The 24,071-nt window shown below is 41.6% G+C and overlaps 1 protein-coding gene across 12 annotated transcripts in view; it reads right to left on the bottom strand.

Annotated features, from left to right (window-relative positions):
• Positions 1-24,071, bottom strand: part of PKIB (cAMP-dependent protein kinase inhibitor beta) — a 196,969-nt gene that overhangs the window by 86,380 nt on the left and 86,518 nt on the right. For 2 of the 12 annotated variants that reach the window (XM_041741848.1, XM_041741937.1), the window contains exon 1: positions 18,426-18,568. The exons of 8 other annotated variants lie outside the window; for them this stretch is intronic. The gene's annotated coding sequence lies outside the window, so the exon portion shown is untranslated. Of the gene's footprint in view, positions 1-2,723; positions 2,855-17,247; positions 17,371-18,425; positions 18,569-24,071 lie in introns of those variants that run through there. 2 more of the 12 variants (XM_041741918.1, XM_041741929.1) reach the window with 2 other exon arrangements.

Below are 24,071 nucleotides of genomic sequence, written 5' to 3'. Positions count from 1 at the left end.
TCCACTATGCACCATGACACCTCACAATATTTTCGGGACTACTAACCTGGCTGGTATATATAACTTTTCCCCTATATTATTTTTCTCTTATGACCAAACAGTAGGTCCTTAACACTTACTATTTTGCTTCAAAGCTCTATGAAATATGAATTTTTTGGAGAATTGATTCAAAAACAATTCACTTATTCATTTCCTTTTATTTTTCTTTTAACCACTTCCCATTCCTGCACATCTCATACACCAAAAAAAAAAATATATATATATATATGTATATATATATATACCTCACATTTTATACTGAAGAGAAACAACTTCAATGCCAAGTGTCTGCTGAATTTATCTTACACGTTCACAGAATTTGGGTGGATGTAAAGAAGCATAATTAAAAAGGCTTCCTTCTGTGGACTATAAGCCCATAGCATAAGATAAGCAAACTTGGTTATGTAAATGATTTCATCATTTGCGGTCTCTTGCATTCTCTTGTATCATTAGAACCTAAAAGAAGCCTGTTGTGAATACCAACTGGGTTGCCCTCATGAAATAACACGGTACTCAGAGTAGTCTGTAATGATGGAGAGCTCAGAGTCTAAAGGCGTACTTTCTGATTATAAATCTTCACTGTGTATATTTGGCCTGGTTATTTAACCTTTCTGGGCAGGCCTACGCTTCCCTACACGTAAAATATTCTTAATAATATTACCTATCACATACAGTCACTGGAAGGTTTTAATGCCGTGTACTTAATCAGAGTCATACGACTTCGAAGAATAAAGCCCTGTACACACTGTGCTTACTGTTTTAGATTTGCTACTACTCTTCTATGACTTTATATAAAAGTAAATCGAATGCTCCTACCAATGATATACATAATAAAAAAGGGCAAAATGATCACTTTTAAATGGTTAGTAGCTATAAATAAGGTATCTCAGAGAAACATTACAATTTTCTCTTTAGTATTAATATAAATACCCAAGTAGTCCCCTAATTGACTGGCTCAGACACCTGAGTGTGTGTGCATATATGTGTGTCAAACAAAAATCTGTGTGCAATTCTTGAAAGGAATTTCTAAGCTTTTAATTGGCCGTTCTTGTTGTTTTTAAAGAATATAGTTCCCTCAAGGAATACAGACCCTAATACAACAAAGAAGCTCCCCCTTTGTCCTCACAGCAGCGGGCAAACAGTGAAAGCTCAAGGCCAGAAGTATTAGATGGAAACGAAGTGGGAGGAAGGGAAATAAAGTTCGTATCACTTCTCTCTAGCTGGTCAGTGTTTTATTTTTCAACTCTGACAGTTGCACATTCCTCTGTTTCACATGTTAGCCTTTGATGCAACCATGTGCTCTTCCAAGATATTGAAAGAGCTCAATTTTGGCCTTCAAAATATGCGCCTGGATCTTAAGGCCTGCTCAACACTGGCAACTTTAAACCCTAAAAGCAGAACTCAGTCTTCTTATGAGAGCTGATTAGTTTTGACATTTTATCAACTCTCCTGAAGAGTCACTTATGGACCAGGATAAAAATTACAAATAAAATAAGATGTGGGCCTGGTGAATCATCTTCTGACTTACAAGACCAGTGAGCTTGCTGATTTTTCTCCAATACTTGCTTTGGCTAAATACTAATAGGGAAAGTTACATGTTTCACGAGGTGTACAGAAAAATTAGTTTTCCACTCCCCAGAAACCTTACCTTGCCACTAGGCCTGAAGGAGAAAGAAGGATTTGCAACGAACTCTAGCTGCGACAGCTACCTGACTTGCTTTCAGTTCAGGTTTAATTCAGTTCACATCAGTAATTCCAGAAAGTGTTTGCATGTTCATAGAAGAGAAGTTATTATCTTTGATTCTGAGGTCAAATACTTACTGCTAACAACCCCGGTGCCTCTGAGGGAGGCTGGGCCCCCTGCCAAACCGTACTGCTTCGTCCATGGGAGGGGGGGCACTACTCTAAAACTCCATGGGGGATGATGCACCATCCTGGCCCCCTAGTTGCTCGGCAACAACCCCTTATGACTGCTCCTCTGGGACTGCTAGGCAACGGCACTAGTCAGCACTGAGTCTGACCCAGCTGCTCCCAGAGCACTGCTTCTCAAGAGGGCCAGGTTAACAGGAGGCCAGGGGCCCTAAGTGACTAATTACATAACCTATGCACATTTTTCAGAATGCTCTCCAGCTGTCGCTAAATAAAAATCGGAGCAGAACTAGTTCCTCCCCTGAAGGGTACTCTTGAATGTATCCTTAATTTAAACTCTATCCCTGGATCTCTAGAGAAGCTGACAGAAAACTAAGGCATCATAGCCAAAATCTATGGCCAAAAAAGTCTATTTAGAAAAGCACATACACACATAAAGGAGGTCATTCCTTTTTTCAATCACATTTAAAATACAACTTTCAAAGCTTTCATAGTTTCAAAGAATTTTGCTATTTAGATATCATCTGTTGACAGACCAAAAAATGGGGAAAACATAAGAATTTTACAAGTCTGTTCCTAACGCATTTCAACACATAACCCTAAGTACAGCAATTTCTAGGAAAGACCTTCAATTTGAATCAATAAACGTCTCCTTCTACATTCAACAAATCTAAATTGTCGTATTTTTCCATCTATATCCAACCTACCCCTTAGGACAAAGGCAATGACTCAATCAGCGAATCTAAAAACATACACATGAGTACAGAACATGAGTACAGCCTCACCCCAATCTTCCCTACTCCCTTACATCTTACCATAGAGGAAGACCTAGGTGCTCCGAGAGACATGGGCTTGCAGCCAGGACACCATGGGTACCAAGTAAGAATCTGTTATTCCCCTAATCTAAAGCCATCATTCAAGTCCAAGCTACTTAGCATGATATGTAAGGCACTTCTGAATCTACTTTACTTCCCATCAAACTTCCAGCCACATCTGCTCAGTCCACTACGTAATTCAATTATATTTCCCTAAACACGTCACACATTTTAAGGCTCTTCCCTCTTCCCAGGACACACTCCCCTTTGCCTGGCAAACTATTGGTTACCTGTTATGATGTAGCTATCATCACCACCTCTGGGAAACTGTCCCTGATTTTAGAATTACTCATAAACACCTCTGAGCATCTTTATACCCAAGTCATACTGCTACTGATGGCATTGGTTGTCTTACTTTACAGTTATTTATCTACTTAACATTAACCCCGTGTTGTTCAAGGGCTAGAAATTTAATTTTGTTCAACCTGATTTCCTCAGTGCTTAGCGTATTCCTTAGCATTAAGAAAGTGTTTTTGCTGTAGTTTAATAATGATGAGAAAACAGTGCTCCTAGGCAAAATGGTAAAATACATGAGGACTGGGCATTTTTAACCTATCAAACAATTTACTGAAACCCCAAAATAATCTAATCTCCTCACTTTCAGGCTGGTCTTCTTCTCCCTAAACTATGATGAGTCATTGAGGGCAAATAGGCAAACACCTCTGCAGTGATACAATCCATCCAGTATTATGGCTAAAATAACCAGATTGCCTACGCCTCTTTTGCTTTAATTATAATAAAATGAAGCTCAAGGGAATTACATGGTCTGGCAACCAAATCACTAAAAGCTGGTCTGGAGCTGGTCTCTGGGAAGGGAATTTCCCACTTAGATTAGTAGCTGTTTTAAAACAGCTTTCACAGATGGGTGCCTGGGTGGCTCGGTCAGTTAAGCATCCAACCCTTGATTTCAGCTCAGGTTGTGATCTCAGGGTCAAGATCCCAGGGTTGTGAGATCCAACCCAGCGTTGAGCTCCAAACTCAGCAGGGAGTCTGCTGGAGATTCTCTCTCTCTCCCTCTCCCTCTGCCTCCCACCGCTGCTCATGCACATTCACACATTCTCTCTCTCAAATAAGTAAATTTTTTTATAAAAGCTTTCACAGAAATCTTGGTGAAGAGAGTATAAAAGAAATTAAATAAAGGCCAAATACAAAGTCAGAAAAAAAGTTATTTTAATTTTAAAATTTCCTAAACAATAATTCACAACATTTTATTTATTCAACATCTGTCTTCCTCAAAGCACCAATTTAAAAAATAGGAACATGACCAAACAAAACACATAAGCCCACAAATGTTGCAACCAAATGTAATATCTCAGAGCTGTTCAACCTCTTACCTCACCACCTCAGGAGCTAGAGACACAGGCCGCCATTTTCAAATATAACAATGCTTTTATGATTTTTCTATAAGAAGTTCACATATATATTTATGCAACCTATTGCCAAAGACTTTGATATTAGCAGTGACAACTTTCTAGGTTAACCCATGCAACACAAACTCTAATCAATGGAAATCTTAATTGTGAACCAATCTGTGTCAAACTCAGAGAGAATTCTCAGTCTGTTGAGAGCTTGTGGGTTCCACACACTGCTAAGGCTCTGTGCTTCTGGAACTAGGAACCCTGTATTCTTGTAAACATTTGACTGTGTGCCAGAAAGTACTCACAACCACGTGATAAATTTTGCCTACCAAAGCAGTCTTACTTGAGAGTATCTATCTCAAAAAAAAAAAAAAAAAAAGAGAGTATCTATCTCAAAGCATATTTATATATCAAAACAAAATAAACATATCAAAGTAGAATGCAAAATTACTACTTGCTTATAAGATGAGTACAAGATTTCAGAGAAACTGCCCTTTCCTATGGAGCACTTTGAGTTATGCCTCTAAATTTCTGATAATTTTTTGGTGGGAGAGAGGGAGAACAATTTAATCACAGCAGAATGGAGTTGGACCATCACGTCCTTTGTTCTGGATAAGACGCTATTATTAATACAACTTAAAAGTATACTACTTTTGTTGGAAAACTACTTGACGATACCAATTCATACTGAATTGGCCATAAATCAGAAATCTTTAGTATTATTTTAAACCGATTCTTTTTTTTTTTAATTTATTTTTTATGATAGTCACAGAGAGAGAGAGAGAGGCAGAGACACAGACAGAGGGAGAAGCAGGCTCCATGCACCGGGAGCCTGACGTGGGATTCGATCCCGGGTCTCCAGGATCGCGCCCTGGGCCAAAGGCAGGTGCCAAACCGCTGCGCCACCCAGGGATCCCAAAACCGATTCTAATAATAATCACTTTTTTCCATTATCTGGTTTCTTTTAAAAACTGTACCCTACTCACATTTAGCCTCATCTAAAGAACCTGTTAAAATAATTTTTGACTCAAAGTGAAGCACTGATTATGACCCCCTACTCAAAAACTTGTGAGAATGCAAATTAACTCCAAATTTAAGTCCAAAGTCTTCATGCCAGCATTCAAGATTCACTACAGCTAAAATGTATCCTTGTGCCCTCATCTTTTCGAAGTCCCTAAAATTCTACATAGTTCTGTCCCATTCTTTTATGTATTTATACCTCCGTTCATGCTGTTTTCTCAATCAGGGATGTCTTGCCCATTCATTGAAATTTCATCAGTCCTTCAAGGGCCATCCCAATTAGTGCGTGTTCTATAAAGTCTTTCTGATTAATCTCAAAGTTTATCTTTCTCTTCTTTGAAACCCGACAGCACTTTTTAGTTCTTTTGTGATCCTTACTACTATCTGCCTTGCAGGAAAGTTGTGTATATTATCTTTCCCCACCTCTTCCAAACCGATGTAATTCTGAGCTTCTTTAGAAATGATGGAGTCTCACTCATTCCTGTATGTACTACATCACTGACCACAGTACCTGAATCCAGGAGGGTGCTTTTTAATAGATACTTGTTTATTTGTATTTAGTTAACTATTCATATCAAAGATGCATGAGATGAGTTCCAAAATTCATTAAAAGTTTTTTTAAAGATTATTTATTTACTTATTCATGAGAGACACACAGAGAGAGGCAGAGACATAGGCAGAAGGAGAAGCAGGCTCCCTGTGGGGGGAGATGTGGGACTCGACCCCAGGGTACCAGGATCATGACCTGAGCCAAAGACAGACACTCAACCACTGAGCCACCCGGTGCCCCTAAAAGCATTTTTTTAAAACACTATCACACTTTATTTATTTAATATTTTTAAGTAATCTCTACACCTAATGTGGGGCTCGAACTCACAACTCCCAGACTTAGAATCACATGCTCCACCAACTGAGCCAATCAGGTGCCCTCATTAAAAGCTTTAATGAAGGACATCTATTATTACCACTCAGAGAAATAAATCTGAAAATGAGTGGGCACACGTAGCATTAAAATAGGGAATTCTAGACTCTAGTAGAATAATTAGGGTACGTTTTTCAATGTATTGATTTTATGAAGAACTGAAATCATATTATTCATATTGGAACAATCAAGTTGACAAAAAACTGAAGTCTCAATGGATTAGGAGACTTCTTCAGGGTCACATGAAAAGCTGAATTGGCCTCATAAGCAAGCTTTTAATTTTGAGTTTAGTTATAATTTTCTATTATCTCCCAAATCATGTGTCAATGTTTTCTTTTTTATTGTTAATGTCTTCTTTTTTATTCATGAGAGACACAGAGAGAGAGAGGCAGAGACATAGGCAGAGGGAAAAGCAGGCTCCCCGTGGGGAACCTGGGGCAGGACTCGATCCCAGGACCCCGGGATCACACCCTGAGCCAAAGGCAGACGCTCAACCACTGAGCCACCCAGGTGCCCCTGTTAATATGTCTTCTTAAATATTAGCTGCAAAAATATTTGTGTAAGGGATGATTCCCTTATTATTTATCTTCAAAATATTATTTTAACAGGCAGAATTTAAAGTAAAATCAATTAATGATTAAAGAGGACTATAACAAACAATTTATTTCTATAAAGCTTAATTATTTAGAAGAAAAGAGAATAGAGTCAAGAGAGTCAAGAATCAGGATATTAAAAATGCAGCTAAATAAATGTCATTAAATCTATGCACTAATAACATTGTCTTTATTCATAAGACAGTCTTACAAGTTTAATCAGTACCCATTTATGCTTCTGTTTTGTTTTAACCTGTGTGTCACCAGTTTTGATGGATAGTAAAGAATTTATCTTCTTAACATCCATTTCCACTATGCAAAGCCTTCCCTCCTATATTTACTCCATGTGATTCAGTTGTTTCCAAGAATAAAGTTGAGACTCAGATCTTACAAATCTGAGCTCCAGATGCACCTAGCCACAGTGATTAGTTCAGAAGTGGTATGTGACTCAAACCTGCCCCAGCAGGCTTATTACATTTTTCCAATCCAGCAAATACTTAAAGAATGGGTTCACAATGCAAGTTAGTCCATCTTAGGACTGGTGCCAAAGCTACTAGGTAAAAATTCCTTTTTCTTTTTGAATTTAAACTTGAGAGTTCAGGATAGGAGCTGTTGATAGCTATTTTGTCACCAAGCAGAGCAAAAGATGAAGACAGGTGATATATAAAAAGAAACTAAGGGATTTCAGAAATTTCAGAAGTGTATACTCTTTAAGTCAAGGGCTTATTCTATATAAATAGCATCCTGGGAAACCTCTCAGGTCGAGAAAAGCCAGGAAAGTTGGTCATACTCCTTAGGAGCATAAAGATTCCTCCAGTAACCTGCATAAATAAGAAGATATGGGGACATTAGGTCATGGAGGACTCAAAACAGATGAGGCTATGGAGTTGCTGTCATTGTAGGGGAGAAGGTGGTAAAGGGAACCACACAGCATTCTTAGGTTCTTCACTGACTTGTGCTGATGGAAACATGGAGTCCACTGAGAAACATCTTACTCCAAGCAGCAAGAGCTTGGAGAGTGAAAATACATGGGCCAAAGAATCAGCTCTCCCAATGAAGCCAAAGAACAAGTCCAGGTGTAAACTGTTGGATTGGTATTTAAATATATATATTAATATTTATATTTATGTATTATAGAAAATCTTACCATATACACACACTACATATATATAGTACTATGCCCAGAGAGTTTCTGAATTTGAAGTTGTAGGAAGGAACAATTTCATATGATAACAAGCACAAGTCCAGGGTGTGGCTGCAGAAATAGTTGGGTAAGAAGTAGTAAAGAGATTACTGCTTGAGTTGTAGAGGTCAAAAACTGAGAGGTCATGGTCTTGGATGGAGATATGAAGTCACTCAGATGGAGGACAGACGAAGGCTGGGAAAAGATGACTGCACACCAGTCACTAGAGTGTTCAGTGAAGGAAGGGTTTGTTTAAGTGGCGAGTAGATGATAGGAATGAGCACTGGCAGGGGGCTGTATAGCTGGATGGCTCAGACACTGGGGTGGGTAACAGAGGGTGGAGAAATAATGGTTTAGAGGTGAGATATGGATATATGGAGGGCGTGTGACCACCTCCCCACCCTGAGATTCATGAACTATGGAATGATAAAGAGTCTCCAACAGAAAGAGCTCAGAGGAAGTGAGATACTAGCTCCAGGGCTAGGCAAAAAAGTGGAGGTAAAGAGGAGTTTATTGTGATTGAACAGGTGTTCCAGAAGGAAGGATCAAATGATTCTGAAGAACAAAAAGGAGATATTAGGGCAAGGAGAGGTAGCACAAAGTATAATAAAGTTTCATGGCAGAGAGCAGACAAAAGATGAAAACAGAGATTTGAAGCATTAGAAAATGATGCTTTGCAGGGCTAAAAAATATTCTGTTCACCTTCTGAAAAGAAATTTTGCAAAATGTATCAAAAGTCTTTAAAAAGTGAACATGCTATGTTTCCAACTCTGTGTTTAGAAATTTATCCAAAGGAATTAATCAAATAGGTATGTAAAGTATGTAAAAATTATGAACAAAGTTATTTAACTATCTTTCTGTTCATAAAACCAAACTTAGAGACATTCTACACATTTTTACTATAAGGGTTAGTCACAAATGTAATAGAACACGATGCAGACACTAAAAATATAATTTGTTAACTAGGAAACATATATTTAGATTATATATTAAGTGAGAAATAGGGTATATGTTACATCAAGTTTGTTTTTTAAAGCTACATATATGCAAAGGATTTTCTAATTCATGGTGGAAATATATGTAGAGCCTATTTTCTTCTTAATGCAATTCTGAAATTCGATTTTCACTGCAATGTATGTTATCTCAAAAACACTTTAAAAATTTTTAAGTTTAGGGCAGCCCGGGTGGCTCAGCAGTTTAGCACCGCCTTCGGCCCAGGGCATGATCGTGGAGTCCCGGGATCAAGTCCCCACATCGTGCTCCCTGCATGGAGCCTGCTTCTCCCTCTGCCTGTTTCTCTGCCTCTCTCTCTCTCTCTCTCTCTCTCTCTCTCTCTCTGTCTCTCTGTCTCTCATAAATAAATAAATAAAATCTTTTTAAAATTTTTTGAAGTTTAAAACTTATATTCAGGGGCAAACATCACCTGCTCTGGAAATAGCATGTAGAATAACTCATTAGAATGTAATGGGGCAGAGTTGACAAAAAAGATAAGATTGAGTAAGAATCTGACTCTTGGTGAAGAATTTACAAAAGCAAGCACATAACTGTTCTTGGAAAAATTGAATTCTACATTAGAACATTGCTAATATTTAAAGCAATGTATTTTAATGGATTGGGTATGTTTTTCTTTGTTTTTTCATTTCTCAACACAATGATTACCACAGGATGGAACAAAATTAGAATGTACCCATTTGGTGAATTGGAAAATTCTCTGTTTCATAACCTTAAGATCTGAAGTTCATCTAACCAAAAGCTATTTCATGGGTCACTTTACATAAGAATGAAAAATGCTAATTTTTAAAAAATTTGCAATAGGATACCATTATTACATTAATATAAAGATAAAACCTTATAAATGTACCAAGGCTGGAAGATACTCAGTATTGAATATTAAAGCTGAAATTTAAAAATCTTTAAATGTTCTGAATTGCATGATGGCTTTATGATAAAAATATGTGAAAGTTAACAAATAAGGTAAGCCTTAACAATTTTTCTTAAGATAATTTGATGTTTTTATTTTTTTAAGATAATTTGATATGTTTTTAGATAAAACCTAAGCTGTGTTTTCAGTTTCAAGTGGATCATACTGAGACAAAACCAACAAAGTGAGGAACTGAATCCACTATTAAGACCAATAAAAATCACTGATAAATAATATAAAAAGTTTTCAACAAATTAGGATGAAATAGGATACTTATGTAAAGTCGGTAAAAATAAACATCTATGAGTAAAAAAGGTGCTTTGTTTCTCCTCGTTTTGCAGTTAAAACTGAAAGGTTTGTGTGTGCTTTCAAAGCATTCAAACTACAATCCAAAATATGGACTCCTCAGAGTTGGAACAACTTATTCTGGGTTTTACCTGAATCTTAATATTTTTTTGGCAAAATTCCATAAACATCTCATCTCAGGGAGCTGACCCAGATCTACCCTATGAGGAAAATATGTCTCCCTCCTGAAAACCTGCTCCCACTCTTCCCTGAGGCAAACAAATAAAAACTGCACCCCCCCCCCACATTGTAGACTGGTCCCATTTCTGAAGTGTCAAATCCACTTGGTGCCAGTGAATGGAAAACCTGAAATGAGCTGGTGTAGACCACTCCTGGCTCGGTGGTATAGCACTTCGACTATGTCAGAATACAGTGGATGAACTGCCCACATGATCACATTGCTTTTTTGTAACCGTCCAAAAACTAATACTGAGGAGGGGCAGGGGACAGGTGTCATGCTCAGCAGTGACTGTGAAGAATGTCCAATATGAGAAAAAAAAAAAGAATGTCAATATGAGGGGGTGCCTGGCTGGTACATGTGATTCTTGATCTTGGAGTTCGAGCCCCACACTGGGTGTAGGACTTACATTAAAACAACAGTAATTTAAAAAAAAAAAAAAATCAAGTGGCTAATTTAAGAGGATGAAAAATGAATAATCTATTAATGAATAAATAATTGTTTTAAAAAAAAGAATGTCCAATATGAGTGAATGAGCTAAGTAGAATGGTAGGCTGTGAATTTAGGCACCAATCAAATCTGGCTTTTTTATCTCAACTCCACCACTTTCTATTACATGGCTTTGAGTAGATGTTCTTTTCACCTACTTATTTAGAAAAGAGAGCCATAATATCAACTCCACAGGCTGGAGAATAAATGAAATATGTGAAAGCACCTAGTGTGGGCCTGGTTTGTTGCTCAGCAAATAGAAGTTTCCATTCCCCCGGGTGCCTGAGTGGCAAAGTCAGCTAAGTGCTGTTGTTGACTCTTGGTTTCACCTCAGGTTGTGATCTCAGTGTCCTGAGATTGAGCCCCACAGGAGCCTCAGAGCAGATTCCGCTTAAGACTCTTTCTCCCTCTTTGTCCACCCCTTCCCACTGCACTCTCCCTCTTTCTCCCTCTAAAATAAATAAAATAAATCTTTAAAAAAGAAGGTTCCATTCCCTTAACATGTATGATCATTTCCACTGAAAGAAAAAGTAACTATGGTCCCTTAGAGAAATTTCAAGCTTCTGTTATAAATTGAAAAATACATGTTGAAGGCCCCCACTTTAGTTCTAATCCCATTACATCCTTTGGAAATCAGCTCCATGAATTATCCATTCTGTACCTTCAACCCCTCCCACACTAATCACTTCTTCATGGCATCTGAAGAGAGAACCAAGTCTCTCCTTGGAACAATAACTAAAAATTAATTTGACCCTATGTCCTGACCCCCACTATCTATCCACTTTTTTCTTCCATCTTTCAGCTATAATCCTAGGATGAGTACTCAACACCTGACCCCATTCGCTTACTTTCCACTTCTTACCAATAAATTCTGGCTTCCACCTCCCAAACATAAAGCTATGTCTCTGACTTTCTACTTGTCAAATAAAAAATGTTTTCAGCCCTTCTCCTACTAGGTCATCTCATGACTATGACCTATTGATCATGCTACACATTTTGATGTTCTACATACCCTTGTTGCTATGGCAATGCCCTTTCCAGCTCCTCTTTTCAGGCTCCCAGGAGAACTCACTTCCCAGGTTTCCACTTCCTCCCACTTCCTTTTTCATTCCACGTACTTGCCTTAGGAGGTCTCATATTATATTTACCTCCTGGATACCAATGTCAACCAAATGTTGGATATCTTTACCTCTGATTCCTCTTTTACTCATCATCTTCCCCCATACCCACTATATTAGTTTCCTAGGGCTGCTATAACAAATTATTTTGGTTTCAGTGCCTTCAAACAACATGAATTTACTCCCACATATTTTGGGAGGCCAGCAATCCCAAATCAAGATCTCAGAAGGGTTGATTCTTTCTTGCTGGGACTCAGAAGAAGAATCTGTTGCATGACTCCCAGCTTCTGGTGGTGGCTGGCAAATCCCTTGCAGCTACATGACACCAATCTCTGCCTCCATTGTCCTATGTTTGTCTTCCTCTATGTGATTTCCATCTCTGCGTCTTTTAAGGACAGCAGTTATATTGGGTGAAGGGCCCTTCTCCAGGATAAGCTCATCATAACCAATTACAACCACAATGACCTTTCTAAATAAGGTCAGATTCTGAGGACCAAAGCAGTACATGAATTTTGAGGAGACATCATCCAACCCAGTAAATCTGCCAAATCTGCCCTCATTCTTCTATTGCCTCAAACTTCAAGCCAAGAATCTGAGAAACCCCCTTCACTCCCACCCTTCTCTAACTTCATATCCCACTTTATCAAGCCTGAGCATTTTCAGTTTCTAATATTTCTTGTTCATCTCTAATTCTTTATCCCTAATCCCTAATTTACTCCTTAGCATCTCTTGCTTGGGCTACTACACCAAGTTACAAGAGTATCTATAGATACAAATACACAGTTTCATGGTATATTAGAAAGATGTAGAGGTTTTTTTTGTTGTTGTTGTTGTTACTTCTCCTTTACTGCAATGAGCACAATTATGATAGATGCCCTTCTTCAGGGATGTAGGAACTAAGAGGCAGACTGGTTTCTGTGAAAGCCTTGGACTTTACAACCTCTTCTTTTGGCTTGATGGACTCTTTATAAGCCTTTAGAATGTGAAAAAAATCCATCATATCTACAATCTAGCTTTTTATTAGATTTCAAGGCCTCTTTGGGAAAGGCAGACAAGAAGGGTTTTTTTTTTTTTTCAGTGTTTTGACATTTAATAGTGTATCTGGCTCCAGCGACTTCATGAGAGAAGCATTATTCTCATTTTTAAAATGAATAAACATAATAAACTAATATAACTGCATGAGTTGTAAGCCATCCTTAGCTATTTGTGTGCATGTATGCATACAATGGACACACATACACACACTGATTTTTAAAGTATTTTTTTTGAGGTGCCTGGGGGGCTCAGTTGGTTAAGCATCTGACTCTAGATTTTGGCTCAGATCCTGATATCAAGGTCGTGAGATCAAGTCCCACATCAGGCTCCATGCTGAGCATGGAATCTGCTTAGGATTCTCTCTCCCTTTCCCTCTGCCCCTCCTCCGACTCGAACTTGCTCTCTTTCTTTCTCTTAAAAAAATTATTTTTCTTTTGAAAACAGAGATACATATATGTATTTTTTTTCTTTTGAGACACATTAGCCCAGACAATAAAGATTAGTCTAGAAGTCTAGAAGTAGGGCTGCCTGGGTGGCTCAGTGGTTGAGCATCTGCCTTTTGCTCAGGGCGTGATCCTGGGGTCCTGGGATTGAGTCCCACATTGGGCTCCCTGCAGGGAATCTGCTTCTCCTTCTGCCTATGTCTCTGCCTCTCTGTGTGTCTCTCATGAATATAGAAATAAAATCTTAAAAAAAAAAGTCTAGAAAGTAAAGAATGTTATAGTCATTTAAGTAGACACATGTCTGGAAAGGCTACTTAAGGCTTCCCTGTCTTCCGTGGTTTTATTCCTGAAACTATCACACTGGAAATCAGTTTCCTCCTTTACTCCACCCAAAAAAATGAAAGCCTTAGAGTTAACCATGATGATTTCCATATTCCCAAATGGGGATTCCTTTTCATCAACATGGTAGACATTAGGTCTTAGCAGGAAGTAGGGATCATGGTTAGGAGGAATTTAAGTGATAGAAAAAATTTAGCTCCATTTATTTTCCCTGTAAATGCTGCTAACATGTGTTCAAGCTCTCTTGGCTCCAGTCTACTTAAAGTGTCTCCATTTCCTTGACCCTCTTTGCACTCTGAGAAATCCTATTCTAATTGACCCAGGGTTCTAGGTGAGATTACCTCCTCCTGTTCACGAATATATACAAATCCAAATTATTTTATTCTCAGAACTTCTTTTCCAACTTAACATCTGAACTCTTGGACACCATCATATTGTGAAAGTAGGAGTGACTGGAGGGCACAAATCCACTTTGACTTATAAAGCCCACAGCATGCACCATTCCTAGTCATCAAACTGCTTTTGCCATCGAGAGATGAAATAAAGAGTGTATCTTACTTCAGTGAAAAGCAGATTGATTTCTCAAAATCAATTGTGTTTCCAATAAAAAGAAAAGTAAGGGATCCCTGGGTGGCGCAGCGGTTTGGCGCCTGCCTTTGGCCCAGGGCGCGATCCTGGAGACCCGGGATCGAATCCCACATCGGGCTCCCGGTGCATGGAGCCTGCTTCTCCCTCTGCCTGTGTCTCTGCCTCTCTCTCTCTCTCTCTGTGACTATCATAAATAAAAATTAAAAAAAAAAAAAGAACTTAAAAAAAAAAGAAAAGTAAGATTTTGGTTTTCTGAGTATGTTCAAATTCTTAACCTGGAATTCTTTATATGTAATATTTTAACTGATAATGGCTTATAAAAAGTACATACAGCATATTAACATGAACATTTCTGAGACCAGCAAGATTCAGAAGTGCACTGTACTAATGGCAGAAGTTTTGTTTTACTTTGTTTTGCTCTGTTTTGTGGGGAGGGAGCACGGAAGGAGAGGGAGAGTCTCAAGCAGACTCATAGCTGAGTGCAGAGCCTGGTGTGGGGCTGGGTCTCACTTCTCTGAGATCATGACCTGAGTTGGAACCAACAGTTTTGTTTTACTTTGTTTTGCTCTGTTTTGTGGGGAGGGAGCACGGAAGGAGAGGGAGAGTCTCAAGCAGACTCATAGCTGAGTGCAGAGCCTGGTGTGGGGCTGGGTCTCACTTCTCTGAGATCATGACCTGAGTTGGAACCAACAGTTTTGTTTTACTTTGTTTTGCTCTGTTTTGTGGGGAGGGAGCACGGAAGGAGAGGGAGAGTCTCAAGCAGACTCATAGCTGAGTGCAGAGCCTGGTGTGGGGCTGGGTCTCACTTCTCTGAGATCATGACCTGAGTTGGAACCAACAGCTTAACCAACACCCTCCAGGTAGGTGTTTTAAAACAGGAATACAGAAGTCCTACATTTATCCTTAATATATGATTTTTGTACATATCACAAATCCATCATTGGCCTTAGATCCTTTAGATCTAAGAATAAAATATGTCTAATTATTATTTAAAAGAATTATTGGGCATCATGGTTAAGGAAGCTTATTTTATCAGAGGACTTATAGGATTTAAAAGAATTTTTTTAACACAATTAACATCTTGTATTGAAGGAATGGAAAACTACTGAATTTACTACCAAGCCATTCAAGTCTGAGTCTCATCAATGTTTAAAACACAATTTTCAAACTGCTTTCTTTTCCATTTTCAATGGACACTAAAAGAAATTTAGTCTTCATTAAGCCTGACTTACTCTCATTAAGCATTAAAAAAACAAATTGGGGAGAAGTATGAATAGGCAGAGAAGTATGAAAAAACAGGATTTTTAGGGCAATGAAAACAGTCTGTAGATATTATAGTGGTGGATGTCATTATACATTTGTCTAAATCCACAGAATGTACAAGAGTGAATCCTAAGGTAAACTATGGATTTTGAATGATTACAGTGTATCAATGTAGGTTCATCCATTGTTGCGAAGGTGCCACTCTAGTGGGAGATTTTGATAATGGGGAAGGCTATGCTTGTCTGGGGCTCAGGGTATACCAGGAATCTCTATACCTTCCTTTCAATTTTGCTATGAATCTAAAAAATGCTCCCAAAAAATTATCTTTAAAGTATTTTACTTCTAAAAAAATAAAAAAATAAAAAAAAGTATTTTACTTCTGAGAAATACTTTTTCAAAATTACTTGAGCTTTAAATTTGAAAGGAAACAAAGCATTTCCCCTCCCAACCTCTCTGTACAAATATATCTAATCATATGTGATCATTTAAGAAACATTTACTTCTCCAGAATTTTCTACATTTCATAAATCTATAACTTCTACATAAAAATCATTACACAATGCTCTTTCAAAGTTAAACATAAATTTATCATACAACCCTGTAATTCCACTGCTAAATACCTACCCAAGAGAAATGAAAACATATGTGTATCCACTAAGATCTGCATGTAAATGTCCTTAGCATCAAGATTCATAAGAGCCTCAAATGAAAACAACCCAAATGTCCGTTCACTGATGAATACGGATGGAATATGATATATCCATACAATGGAAAATCATTAAATAAAAAGGAATGAAATACTGCTACATGCTACAACACAGATGAATCTCAAAACCATTATGCAAAGTCAAAGGACCCGAGAACAAAAGACCACACATTGTCTGACTCCAGATGAAATGACCAGAAAAGGCCAATCTATAGAGACTGAAAAGAGATTAAGCTGTTGCCTGAAGCTGGGAGTGAGCACAGAGATTAACTATAAATGGACATGAGGGATCTCTTGGGGGTGACGAAAATGTTCTAAAATTGAATTATGGTGATGCTTTTACAACTTGGTAACTTTTCCTTAAAAAAAAAAAAATCAATGAACGGGGTAAATTTCCAAATAAAAGCTGACTAAAAGAGGAGAAAAACTGTTTAACACAAATGAAATGGGACACATTTTTAAATATCCTGCATAAAGTATTCCATTAGCCTCCAATATTTTGCTATAGAAACATATGGTGGAGACTAAAGTCAATCACTAAAGACGTACCCCCCCCCCATCATATTTTGCTTCAAAATTGAATCATTTTGTCTTCCAAAACATGTTTTTAGAAAATAAACTCTTTTTGAGATAGCGTCAGCAGCGAGGCCCTGACCAGCATGGACCGTCTCAGCAGGAAACAAACAAGGTTTTTAAAATGCTGGCCTAACCAACCTGGACCCAGTATCTACCCCATTACAGTGCTCTCTGCGAGCTTTCTGGCCATCACACCTCATTTTAATGACCCAAATTCTGAGCTTTCTGAATCCGAAATCCCAGAAGGATAGGATCAGATAGCCTATCATGTAGCATTAAATGTCACTATGAAAAAAGGCATCTTGTAGAACGATAGAGTGGAGAGATGGGTTTTGAGTCCATCTCCATGTGCACGAGGAGAGATGCGGGGCTCATAGTCGTTCTTACCCAGTTCTTCTTGGTACCCAAACCGTTCAAGGGGTTTTTGATTATTTTCTACACGGATGTTTAGAGGGGGTCTTCCGCCCCGAATCTCCACTTTCCAGTCCTATGGAGTCTAACCCAGAACACCTGCAAGGTGGGGAATGAGGGGCAGGGAGAGGGGGAGTAGGTTGTTTTGGGGCTTTTGTGGAGGTTTTTAAGCGTGTTTCCCTCTCGCCCCGCTGGAGCGCTATGCAAAGGCAAGGCTGAGAGCTGGGGGGGGGGGGGGGGGGGACGACACCGGGCGGGCCCGCGGGTCGCAGTCTCACTCCGCAGGCAGCGGGGGGGCCGCAGCGGGACAGCCTCCCTGGGGGACCAGCCTCCCCGGGGGACCAGCCTCTCCAGCCTCTCCAGGGGGCCAGCCTCCCGGGGGAACTAGCCTCTCTGGCCTCCCAGGGGCCAGCCTCCCCAGGGGCCCAGCCCCCCCACCCGGGGCCAGCCTCCCCAGCCTCCCCAGGGGACCAACCTCTCCAGCCTCCCCAGGGGACCAGCCTCCCTCGGGACCAGCCTCTCCAGGGACCAGCCTCTCCAGCCTCCCCGGGGACCAGCCTCCCTAGGGCCCAGCCTCCCCGGGGACCAGCCTCCCCCGGGGACCCTTCCAGGCGCTTCCCCACGGGGCTGCGGCAGCGGCGACCGGGCCCCTCGCCGTCCGTGCCCCAGGCCCCTGGGAGCGCATCGCACCCGGCGGCCTCGCGGGCGGGGGTCCCGGGCTCCCGGGCAGGTCCGGATGGCCGCGGGGACCCCCGGACCGTCCGCTCGAATCGGTCCCGTATTTTGGCAAAGAACCGGCGCGGCCCCGCGGGGGGCGGGGGGCGGGGGCCCCAGGCGCGGAGGCTCGGGCGCGGGGAGCGCGCAGCCCCAGGAAGGCGGCGCGGCCGTGGAGCGCCACAGCTGCGGGCCCGCCGCTCCCCGCCCCGAGCAGGTGGCCCGCCCGCCGGCCCCCCGGCCCCCGGCCCCTCCTGCCCCCCGCCCCCCCGCCCCTCCGGCCCCGGGCCCAGCGCCCCGTCCTCCCCGCAGGCACCTGGGCTCGCACCCCGGGCCCCGCCGCCAACTCCCCGCGCGGACCCAGCGGAAAGTTGCGCTCACGACGCCTCCGGGTCCTGCGCGACGCCCCGCACCAGCCCCGCGCTCCCCCCGGGACGTACCCGCGAGCTGCCCGCCGAGCCGGGGGGGTCCTAGCGCCGGGGTCGCCCGGCCTCCCCGCCGCCGAGCGCTGCGGCGCGGGCTCCTCCGGCCCCGGGGACGCGGCCGCGTGTGAGCGGAGGAGCCGGGGCGCAGCCGGGAGCGGCCGCCGGGACCCGCCCCCCGCGCCGAGCGCTCCCTCCCCGCCCCGCCTCCGCCCCCGGCCGGGCCGCGCGCTGTGCGCCCGCGGGGGCTCCGGGAGGGGGGGGCCTCGATCCCCGCGCCCCGGCCGAGGGCTGGTCGTGGGGGCCGCCGCGCTCCCCGCCTGCGGCTCCCACCGGGGCCCGGGGTGCCGGCGCGAGCCTCGCTGCCCCCGCGCTTCGCGGGCGCCAGGACCGGGCGGCGGCGCGGTGGGCGCGCCCGAGGGCTCAGGCTCCGGGGCCACGCGGCCGCCTTAGACCCGACCGCGGCTGAGCGCGGAAGGTGCGAGGCGCGGAGGCTTCTCCGTGTTTGTTGGCAGATCGTTTTTCACAGACTGGGAAGCAGCGTGCGGTGCTGCCAACTTTGGACCCAGAGGAATAGACAACAGCGCATATCCAGTTTCATCTAAAGATTCTCACTAAGGGAAATGAGGTCCCTACTACTAGGGTTTTGTGGTGTCCCTTAAAAGTCCTATTAAGCAGATGACAATACTGCTGGAAAAACTAACGTACAATTCTCTGCTTCCTGAGAAGGTGGTTTGTCCTCACCGAAGTCCGGAGATCCCCTCTGTTTTCCTAAAAGTCATTTTTAGTGCTTGAAATCTTAATACCAGTGTGGTCATTGGTTCTGTGCTCTAGCTTCCTACCCCGGGCCTATGGCACCTGCCTCTTCACATAGCCTTTTTAGGCAAAGACTAGGTGAGATATGAAAATATAATCAGGCAAATATTTAAAGTATCTACTAATGGTGCTACGGTCAGGCCCTTTAAATTATTTACTATTCCTAACTCACAATGTGGTAATCATCACCGTTTTCACTTAATAAACTGAGGCCCAGCAAGGTGAGATGAAGTTTGAATGAAGTGAAATAGATAACAAGGCTGCAAATCAGTTTTTGAACATAGAACTTTCTGCCTTTAAGGTTGATCGACTTTTGAGGCACCTGGGTGGCTCAGTGGTTTAACTGTCCAACTCTTGATTTCAGTTCAGGTTATGATCTCAGGATTGTGAGATCCAGACATGCGTGGAGCCTGCTTAAGATTCTCTGCCTCTCCCCACCATCCCTCTTTCTCCCCCTTAAAAAAAAAAAAAAGATTTACTTTTTTTTTTAAGCCTACACTCTATTCATAAAGCTTGTGATTTTTCTAGAAGCCAACCTGTACATTTTATTTTCTAAAACCACAGTTACTTGTGTGGTCATACAAATATTAATTAAAGAGACTGAGAGTTATTTTTAGTGTAACTTCAAAACTTACTATTTGACATTATCAAATATATTTGTATGTCCAATATATTCTAAGTACTATTACTAAGGGAAATTTTTCTAAGCCCTATTTATTTTAGATAGCCGATCATAGAGAATGATACTTAAATGTTTATATATATGAGTTATACTATCATGATTGGATTTTTATGATTCTGCAACTGTGTTCCTTATACTCACAAACTTTGTTTCGTAAAATCTGTACTTTTGGTTAAATTTGATGAAATCTTTAGTCCTCACTGATATACTTTTAAATTATATATTAGAAATAATCAGAACCACTTGAATGTATGTTCTATGAACACTGTATCTTTAGTAGTTAGAGTATAGGACACTGTATCTTTAGTAGCTTGTTTTTAAGCACAGAAAAAAATGCTTAAAAGCAGTTTTTAAATGACAAACTGTAACCTCATTTCCTTCAATTAAGACAAAATAATGACTTAAGAAAATACTATTTATAGAATGCTTTTGTCTACCTAGAGTGGATTGAGGATTTTTGGTAGTCTCTCCCTTCTATCGGGAAAGTAAGGGATATGGTGTGATCAGGCAAACAGCCTAAAGGTTTGCAGTAACTGTTGTTAGGATTGGTAGAGAGAAGCTGACCATAAGCCCAAAGAAATACTTTTGATTCTAGGAATTTGGAAGTAGTAGTTGCACACCATTGTGTAAATTTGTATAAAAAAAAATAGATTCTCAATGTAGAAAGTTTAATCAATTTTGGTCTTTGGCCAAGTGATCTGATGGGAAGACAAGGAGAAAAGTTGGCTGCCTTTACTAAGAGAGTAGTTGAAGGACGGAGCTATGAGATTAATTTAATATGACATAGGAGAATAGGTGAAGACATTAATAAGGAGTGAAAAAGAAGTCAAGGAACTACAGCTATAAATCAAATGAGGGAAAGAGGAGAATAAGTTGTAGTCAAGGTGAGACTTTTCTTGAAAGCTCTGGTGGTAGTGATGACATGGTTTACAGAAGAAAAGTGGGTGATGTTGGCTGACATAGAATGAAGATAAAGAAACTGGAGACTAAGGTTCTGAAAAGGCTGTCCACATGAACACTGAAGCTACCAACAGTGATGAGAAACCACGAGATAGAGGAGGAGTGGCTCAGATACCAAAGATTCCCATGAATGTGGTGGAATGATCTGGAACTGAAGGGCAGAAGGTACACATACAGGGAGTCAGAGGCTAAACAGATCAAGGGCTGGTCTAAGAATTGGTATGCCGTTCAAAAGCAATACTGGGGAGCCACAAGGACGCCAGTGCCGCCTCCTATGCTCCTAGGGAGTTAAAATAATGAGCATTTTACACTGAGGGAAGATCTATGGGAAACTATTCTTAGAAGTAAGCTGATTTTCACAAAAAGCAAGAAAATGGCTAAAGCATGGTGTGAATAAGTTATGAAGGTAGTGGGATTTGTCAGTATTCATCGAAGACTCCGCCAGGTCAGAGTGGATGACTTTAGGAGGCAGAGCTGGCCGCAGGGTTATGCACCCTGTGTGGGAGCGTGGGGCTCTACTTCGGTGCTTGGCTTAGAGCTCCTCTCTTCTTGTCTTGAAATTCTGCATTTGCAAATGATCCCGTATTTCCATTGTCAGTAGTTCCCTCAAATTATGCAGCCAGTCCCATTTGGAGAAAGTGGAAAAATGGAAGCTTGGTGAAGCAAGAAGCAGTGCAGTCCCACTGAGGATTAAAGTATGGCAGAGACTGAGCCAGGAGACTATATTGTGACGGGACACAAGAATGGTGGAGGAAGGGGTGTGGCTGCGAGGTTTCAGATGACATCCAGTTTTGCTGTCTTCAGGGCCAGGCTAGCTGCCCGCCAGGCAGGAGAGCCACACCGGAGTCCCCAGCAGCCTGCTTCAGGTTGCCATGGGCTAGTGGGCTCACTTCCTAGGGCTAGCGTAACTTACCTCCACAGATCTGGTAACTTGAACCAGCAGAATTTTATTTTCTCACATTTCAGAAAGCCAGAGTTCAAAATCAGGATGTTGGCAGGACAGTGCTCCCTCTGAAGGCTGTAGGGGAGAATCCTTGCCTTCTCAGCTTTTGGTGGCTAAAGGTAATCATCAGTGCTCCTTGGCCTGCAGCTGCGTAACTCCAACCTCTGCCTCTATCTTCACATATTCTCTGTGTTTCTCCTCTGCAGTCTGTATCTTTCTCTTGTAAGATAGTCATCTGGGGAATCCTGGGTGGTTCAGCCGTTGAGCGCCTGCCTTCGGCCCAGGGCAAGATCCTGGAGTCCCAGGATCCCTGCATGGAGCCTGCTTCTTCCTCTGCCTGTGTCTCTGCCTCTGTGTGTGTGTGTGTGTGTGTGTGTGTGTGTGTGTGTGTCTCATGAATAAATAAATAAAATCTTTAAAAAAAATAAGATAGTCATCTGATTTAGGATCCACCTGCTTAATCCTGGATCATGGCATCTGGAGCTCCTGATTTTAATTACATCTTCAAAGACTCTTTTCCCAAATCACAAGTACTGGGGTTAGGACTTAGACATATCTTTTTGGAGACGGACATTCAGGCCACTACAGTCAGGTTGCCTGAGGCCACAAGAACAGCAGCCAGTCTAAATGACATTGGCAGCTGATAGCCTTTCAGGTCTATTTGAAAAGTCAACATATCTATAATAATGTGAAGCTTATCAATGTTTCTGAAGCTTTCCAACCATGAAATTTAATCCATATGAAACCAGAAGATTAAAACTGCCTAGAGAGATTTTACATTCCTACGAGTGGCTATCTGTCCTTGCGGACAAAATGCACTGAGGAGAGAAGTCATGTACTTGGGACAGTGTCCCAATTGGTCATAGAGAATTGAGCAAATGGTATCTTACACTCCTCCTCTTCAGCCATCCTCCTTTCTGGAGGATATATGTGGTCCCCTGGTACTAAAGGAGGCTCTATAGGATGACCACATTTCATCCCTCCCTGAAAATATGATATTTAGAAGGACTAGAAGAGTGACCTTGTGAATCTGTAGCAGAGGCTGAGCTAGCTTCCCAAACCATGATTTATAAAGAACAATCTTAAAAACTCTTAGAAAAGGAAGAAACAAATGTTGAAACTGATTCTGTGTTACCCCATGCTCCTCCTCCAGCTGACAGGGATTCTGAGAAATGGTTGAGTAGCTACCAAAGTCAAAAGGATGCCTCTTAAAAGGAGTTGCGCTCTTCTGCTTAAAATAGAACAGAAGCCATAAATTCCATCAAAGGTTCCATCCATCATTTTCTGGGTGATAACAGTGAGAAGATCACAAGTTGTGGCAGTAGAGGGCTGAGATTTCCAGCAGGTTAGAGGAGCATCCATCTTTGGGTGACCTTGAAGGAAGTTGCCCTGAGACAGAGCTTGGATGACATAGTGGCATTTGGCAGAAGGGAGTGGAGCCTGAGGTGCACAGTAGTGACTCTGCTCCTATTGTATGCAAGAAATAATATCACAGATCCATATACATCAAGGGCTGGTAATCCATCCATCTGAGGCTATACAGTTGAAGCAGAGGGCAGAGGGAGAGAGTGCTTTCATTTTAGTATTTAAAGTAGAAATCTCCTAAGAAAGTATTCCAAATTGTTATTACAGTCATATGTTTCCCTTGCTCCTAGTCAATGGAACATCATTTCACAAAGTAGCAGAGTATATGACAACAAACAAACATACACTGAAAAAAGGAAATCTTGAATTCTGATCCCAACTGGCAATGCCATTAATAGTGTTTATTCTTGGGCAGCCCGGGTGGCTCAGTGGTTTAGCGCCACTTTTGGCCCAAGGTGTGATCCTGGAGTCCCAGGATTGAATCCCACTTCAGGCTCCTTGCATGGAGCCTGCCTCTCCCTCTGCTTGTGTCTTTGCCTCTCTGTCTCTCTGTGTGTGTCTCTCATGAATAAATAAAATCTTCAAAAATAAAAATAGTGTTTATTTTCACTAAAATCAGTTTTCTCCGAAGGGAAACAGAAGGCATAAGATCAAAAGATTGTCCTGCTCTATAATTCCCTAAGAGTCTGAACTGGCTTTCTCATTCATTCCAAACTCAACATTTAGAACAACCGTATGGACTCCTCTCCATCTCACTTCAATTCTTAACATTACCCAACACAAATCCTTTTCCCTAGTCAACTTGCCAGTCCTTGTGACTGACTTTTGCGCTCCGGCATTCATAATTGGTGTAGGGGATAAGCTTCTTTTCACGACCTCCTACTCAGGCAATGCCGTT

Source organism: Vulpes lagopus, chromosome 2, assembly GCF_018345385.1.
Source record: "Vulpes lagopus strain Blue_001 chromosome 2, ASM1834538v1, whole genome shotgun sequence".
NCBI classification, from domain to species: Eukaryota; Metazoa; Chordata; class Mammalia; order Carnivora; family Canidae; genus Vulpes; species Vulpes lagopus.
This window is presented reverse-complemented; position numbering and strand designations above follow the sequence as displayed.